This window comes from Eubalaena glacialis, chromosome 4 (assembly GCF_028564815.1).
Source record: "Eubalaena glacialis isolate mEubGla1 chromosome 4, mEubGla1.1.hap2.+ XY, whole genome shotgun sequence".
Taxonomy (NCBI): domain Eukaryota; kingdom Metazoa; phylum Chordata; class Mammalia; order Artiodactyla; family Balaenidae; genus Eubalaena; species Eubalaena glacialis.
The window spans coordinates 26,222,010-26,229,345 of record NC_083719.1 but is presented as its reverse complement, the minus strand read 5'-3'; positions in this window follow the sequence as shown (position 1 = coordinate 26,229,345).

Genomic DNA, 7,336 nt, shown 5'->3' with positions numbered 1-7,336 from the left:
CTTAGAACGCACAGCTCTCTAAAAAGATCAGAAGAACAAAATCTGAAACATGGGCAAACACGTTTTAAAAAACATTCCTGTAAGTCTTCACCATTTTTGCTCTTCCATGGGGATAGTTTGTTCATTCCTCTCTGACTCCCTTTATGGTGATCATTTTTGAATTTTGTAGTTTTAAGGGTGGTAAATGCTCTTCCATCAACCATTCTTTGCTCTTGTGGTTCTTAAACTTGGCTGTGCATCAGCGTCACCCCAAGAGATGCGATTCAGCAAGTCTGGGGAGGGGACTGGGCATCTGTGTTTTTTAAGCTCCAAAGATGATTCTGATCTGCAGCCAGGCTTGGGAACGACTATTTTACACCAGAGATCCCAAACCGGTACCCTTTGGGCCAAATACACCCTCAAAACATATGTTCATCCCACACAGTGTTTTAAAATGTTTTGAATTAGTTGCCAACTTCTACAAATCATAATTTTTTTTTATCCAAAAAAGTGGAGTTGACTAAAGGCTGCCCCCTTTTGATATAGAGCATAACTTCTTTGTTTCAGCATTATTTGCCCACCTCATAAAAGCCTAGGTCCCAATATCATTTGAGTTTGAGACCCCTTCCTTATATCTATGTAACACTTGCCCAAACAGACAGCAAATCTTTTATATCAATGCACCATTCCCAAGATGGACTACCAATTATTTTACCCATGGGGCTGCCTGTAATCATCTTGGCAGGCTCAAGAATATTATCCTACCATCACATAAAAACCCTGAATAAATATCGGGCTGGCCAAAATTTTCTTTTGGGCTTTTCCGTAATATTTAACGAAAAACCCAAACAAATTTTTTGGCCAACCCATTATGATGAAATTCTCAGTTTCAAAGAATGGGTCCCAATCCAGGATCATTAGACCAATCCTGTTCATGGACAAATCATTAAAAGCAGGGAAAGACTGTCTTACTTTTTACTTTTTACATCCCAAACTCTCTCACCGAAGGCACCATAAGACCAGCCAACAAGACTGTTAGGGAGGGTATCTTTGTTATAAATTCCTATCTCTTTGAAAAAAAAATTTTTATAGCTCTCTCATCTTTCACCCAATTTCACTTTCAGTAGATTTGTATTCAGCCATGATTCTTAATGTTAAAAGCAGTTGATCACACGTGTGTATCTTTTTTCTCTCTTGAGAATCCTCTATAATCATAGCTAATGAATGAAAATATGTAAACCCAAACGATGATATAAAAGGTAGACAAGCCATTAGTTAATGAGAACTAGATAGAGGAATGCTAATTAACTTAGAAAGGCAAAGGAAAGCATAGCTTTGAGCACAGGCTCAGTAGTTGTGGCGCACAGGCTTAGTTGCTCCATGGCATGTGGGGTCTTCCCAGACCAGGGATAGAACCTGTGTCCCCTGCACTGGCAGGCAGATTCTTATCCACTGCGCCACCAGGGAAGCCCATGTTAAGTTATTAATTCTGGCTTCACCACCTGCTAGTCATATGATTTGGGGCAAATTATTTGCTGTCTCAGAGTCTCAGTTTCCTCCTCTCTACAATGAGATTAATAATACCTTAATTATTATTGAGTTATGAGCACATACAATGTGCTTAATAAATATATTTCATTTTTTGCTTTGAAATTATTAACAAAAATGGAAATTAGTGAAACGCTCATCAAGACTGGTCAAACAGGGAATTCCCTGGTGGTCCAGTGGTTAGGACTTCACGCTTCCACTGCAGGGGGCCCAGGTTAGATACCTGGTTGGGGAACTAAGGTCCCACATGTCACGCAGCCCGGCCAAAAAAAAAAAAAAACTGGGAGTAGGTTGGTGACCATTTTGCTTAGTGACATTGTACTAAGAAATCTATTGCAAAGAAAAGAATATTTTCATTTTGATGAGTTTTAGTCTCTCTGTTATCCAGTTAAGTCTTGTCTTTAAAAACCATACTGTTTCTATCTCTTCCTCAAAAATTTTCTCCTCTCTTCTTTCTGCCTCATAAACCTTACCTGTTTGAAAAGAAAATCGATGAAGTATGTCAGCCATGGTCCCAGCGGGAAGCTGACTTCACCTCAGTTAGTTCCAAAGAAGGGACTTTAACAAGGGAACTCTTTCAGGAAACAAGCACAGGGTATTGAGGCACCCAGAGGCTAGCAATAGCGGGCAGTCATTACCACATCAAGGACAAGAGGGACAAAGGGGAGGAATAGAATTACTGGACCCCAGTGAGAGCTGAGATGTGGAGGACGAACCACCCAGCAGAATCTCTAGTTGTGGAGGAATGCAGTAACTATCTGAGACTCAGCAAAACTGGAAGGAACGAAAGAAGAAATAACCCTATATACCTTTCTTCTTCCATCTTCAGTTCCCCTTGGCTACTGGAAGCCAGTTGTCAAGGGACCCTGAGTGATGCTGCCCACAGTGGTCAACTTCCAGGGACCTAGAGCAAGGTGGAGTGCACCTCCAGGGAGCAAAAGGAAGCAAAAGGAGAATGATCAGCACATGAAGATTTTAAGAAATATTTGTTGCATTACTTTGGGGGAAATCAAGATGTGTGAAAAGTCTAAACATTCTCAATGATATAAACTGGCTAAAACAGAAAAATGCAAGCAATCTTGTGAAAAAAAATTTTTTTCTTCACTTTATCTTTGATGCCTGTTGTATGTAGGAATAGATGAGGATAGAAATGAAGGCATTTCCAATTAGAAAGCAAGATTGTTTCATATTGTATGTTCTATGCCTTAAGGTGACTCCTAGTTTATCACCTCAATGATGAAACCAACTGCCACTCAGGGGAAAGAGGCAGGGCAAAATAGTCATCTCTGAACTAGTGGAACTTACCAGGCTACTGTATCAAGGACTGTTTCCAATGTATGCATGAGTGCAATTTCAGGAAATGTCTCAGCCTTGTGATGGATGTCTCTAAGGATTTGTTAAAAAATTCAGATGCCGCAGATTTGTTTATTTTATACTGAGAAATCTACTGTGCCTTCAGTTATAAGTTCTAGATGACAGTTTAATATGATCCTGAGAATGAGAGTATGTATTCCTTGCATTTTACTTAAAGCCTAATGGTATGCCAGGCTGCTTTCCCTTTTGTTAATACTAAAGACTAATCACAGTATGTGATTCAAAATTACGTCCCACTTGGCAAAGCTCTGGCTGACATTTTGGTGCTTTGTATCAGTATAAATATTTATCAAGTCATGTGTCCTATTTCAGGTTGATGACTTTTTCTACTAGGAATCAGTGGATAGGATTCAGGGGCCTGTGAAACCCTTAAAATTGATTGCAAAATGTTTGGCACACATACATTTTTCTAGGAAGAAGATCTATGGTTTCACAAATACTCCAAAGCTATGCTTTCCTTTGCCTTTCTAAGTTAATTAGCATTCCTCTATCTAGTTTTCATTAACTAATGGCTTGTCTACCTTTTATCTCATTGTTTGGGTTTACATATTTTCATTCATTAGCTATGATTATAGAGGATTCTCAAGAGCGAAAATAGATTTCTTAGTACAATATCACTAAGCAAAATGGTCACCAACATACTCCCAGTTTTGTTTTTTTTTTGGCCGAGCTGTGCGACATGTGGGATCTTATTTCCCCAACCAGGTATCAAACCTGGGCCCCCTGCAGTGGAAGCGTGGAGTCTTAACCACTGAACCACCAGGGAATTCCCTGTTTGACCAGTCTTGATGAGCGTTTCACTAATTTCCATTTTTGTTAATAATTTCAAAGCAAAAAATGAAATATATTTATTAAGCACATTGTATGTGCTCATAACTCAATAATAATTAAGGTATTATTAATCTCATTTTAGAGAGGAGGAAATTGAGACTCTGAGACAGCAAATAATTTGCCCCAAATCATATGACTAGCAGGTGGTGAAGCCAGAATTAATAACTTAGCATGGGCTTCCCTGGTGGCGCAGTGGATAAGAATCTGCCTGCCAATGCAGGGGACACAGGTTCTATCCCTGGTCCGGGAAGATCCCACATGCCATGGAGCAACTAAGCCCGTGAGCCACAACTACTGAGCCTGCACTCTAGAGCCCGCGAGCCACAACTACTGAAGCCCACGTGCCTAGATCCTGTGCTCTCCAACAAGAGAAGCCACCGCAATGAGAAGCCCACGCACCGCAACGAAGAGTAGCCCCCGCTCGCCACAACTAGAGAAAGCCCGTGCGCAGCAAAGAAGACCCAACGCAGCCAAAATAAATACATTAAAAAAAATTTTTTTAATTAAAAAAAAATAACTTAGCATATATGATTTAATCAAGAAAATTGCTTTCTTACGTTATTGTAAAGCATTTCTCTTTGATTTTACCATAGTCTTAAGATGCTTTTGACTCTCTGCAGAAAAGATCTTATTGTGCCCACATATTTTTCATTAAAAAGATTTGATCACATTTGTTTACAATTTTTTATCTCTCTTGAGATGTCTCTATAGTTACAGTTAATGAATGAAAAATATGTAGACCCAAATAATGAAATAAAAGGTAAAAGGGCCATCAGTTGATGAAAACAAGATAGATGAGATTTGGAAAGGCAGAGAAAGGCACAGCTTTAAGGGCTCCCAAAGGAAAATTGGGACAAGAAGGAAGATTTGACTCATAGATCCCAAAAGAATTCTGGGATCAAAAACTGGACATACATTCGTGGACAAAAATGAGATGTAGGGCTGAAAACAGAACTGATGGAAAAACAGATGTCTGGTGATTCTTGTTATGCTTATATTTTCAAATGAGGCACTGAAATGATAATTGGGAAATCTGGGTCTGTTATCAGGGCTTGTCATTTTGCCTTCTTTGTGTAGGATGATCAGGAAGGAAACTGGTTATTAGTCCTCTTAACCCCACCCCAACTCATTCTCTCTGAGAATGCCTGCAGCAAGATATCTACCATGTAGTCAAGAAATTAGAGGTTTCTCCCTGGAGAAACTGAACGGTCCTAGAGAAAAGATCTCCACATTTTGGCTTTTGTGGGTTCGCTGAGATGATGCCTATTGCTCCCACCTGATCACTCTACAGCAAAGTTGACAAACTTGTTTACAAGTATAGATGGCTTTTCTGTATCCCATTCTTAAATATACACATTTTTGAGGGGACACAATTCAGTCCATAACAATCAGATCCACAAGCTCATTAGTCTTTCAACTATTTATTGTATAAACCACCCCAAAACTTATTGTCTTAATGAAACAACAATTCAATATTTCTCATGATTCTATGGGTTGGCCAGGTGGTTCTTCTGCTTCATGTGTTGTTGGTCACAGTTTTGCCAACTTTTTCACTAGCACAAGACATGGTTTACCATCCTTCCAGACTTCAATAGTAGTTTCTTCACTAATTTTCCAGCTTCTACTAATAGTCTCCTTGCTACCCTTCCAGTCTCTATCTACTACCCAGTCTCAAGGCCATGACACATGTATTTGGTTTTTATTATAGCAGCACCTCATTTTTAGATACCAGTTTCTCTTTCAACTAGTCTTTGTTGTGGAATGAAACACCCCAAAACTTAACAGCTTAAATCAACACCATTTTATGCAGTTCTCTGGGTTGGCTGAGCAGTTCTCTGCTGCTTTCACTTGGGCTCATACACACAGCTGCATTCAGCTGGCAGGTCAGCTGGCAGGGTGCTGAGATTAGCTGGGACAGCTGGGTCTCTCTTTCCATATGCCCTTTTGTCCTGGGCTTCATTATGGTATGGTGGTCTCAAGGCAGCATTCCAAGAGAATGAAGGCAGACACCATATCACTTTATGTGTCCCAAGCTCTGAAACTGGCAAGATGTCATTTCCTCCACATTCTGTTGGATAAATCAGAGAGCAAAGCTAGCCCAGATTCAAGAGGTGGTGGAACAGAATCCACCTCTTAATAGAAGGAGCTGCAAATAATTTGCGGCCGTATTTAATTTACCACGGAAAGTTATGCTATGGTCCTAAATAGAAAGACTCAATATCATAAAGATGTCAGTTCTTTCAAATAAGTCTGTACAGCCAATGTCATACCAATCAAAATCCCAACAGGTATTTCAAGAAACTTGATAAGATGTTCCTAAAATTCATATGGAAGAGCAAAGGGCTCAGAATCACTAACACAGTTCTGAGGAAGGACAGGTCCTCACAGATATCGAGATTTATTATAAAGCTATGGTAACAGCTGTGTATTGGTACAGCAATTTGAGGAGAAATTCATGTGAATTCCACAAGATATACAGCATCAATGGATGTACACAACCCAATTAGCTTTATGGAGCAATTTACTTTTATGATTTAATAGTGAAAATATACAAATATAAGATTATGGAAAGCAAAATTTTTCCCCACTTTATTGAGATATAATTGACATATAACATTATGTAAGTTTAAGGTATGCAACCTATTGATTTGATACGCTTATGTATTGCAAAGTGATGACCACCATAGCCTTAGCTAATACCTCCATCACATAATTACCATTTCTTTTTCGTGGTGAGAACATTTAAGATCTCCTCCCTTAGCAACTTTCAAGTATATAATACAGTATTATTAACTATAATCACCAAGCTGTACATTAGATCTCCAGAACTTACTCATCTTATAACTGGAAGTTTGTACTCTTTGACCGACACCTCCCCATTTCCCCCACCCCTAACCCCTAGCCCCTGATAACCTCTGTTCTATTCACTGTTTCTATGAGTTTGGCTTTTTAAGATTCCACACATAAGTGATATCATACAGTATTTGTCTTTCTTTGTCTCACTCATGTCGCTTAGCATAATGCCAGCAAAAAATTGTAAAGGTAAGCATCTAGGTTGAGCTTTACTGAAAAATACCCTAATAGGTACAGCTTTTTACTTTTGGTGAGTTAAGAATATAGAAGAATTTGTACTTGTGGAAAAACTTAAACTCAAGAAATGCTAATGATGTGCTTTTGAAGCTGGAGGGAGGGGCTTCCCTGGTGGTCCAGTGGTAAAGAATCCGCCTTCCAATGCAGGGGACGGGGGTTCAAGCCTGGTCAGGGCACTGAGATACCACATGCTGTGGGGAAACGAATCCCGCACGCCACAACTACTGAGCTCACGCACCTCAACTAGAGAAGAGAAAACCCTCATGCCGCAACTAGAGAGAAGCCTGTGTACCACAACGAAGATCCCATGTGCCACAGATAAGACCCGATGCAGCCATAAAAATAAAATAAATAAAATTAAAGAAAAAGAAGCTGGAGGTAGTTTCAAGAAAAGATACATGCACCTCAATGTTCATAGCAGCACTATTTACAATAGCCATGACATGGAAGCAACCTAAATGTCCATTGACAGACGAATGGATAAAGAGGATGTGGCACAAATATACAATGGAAT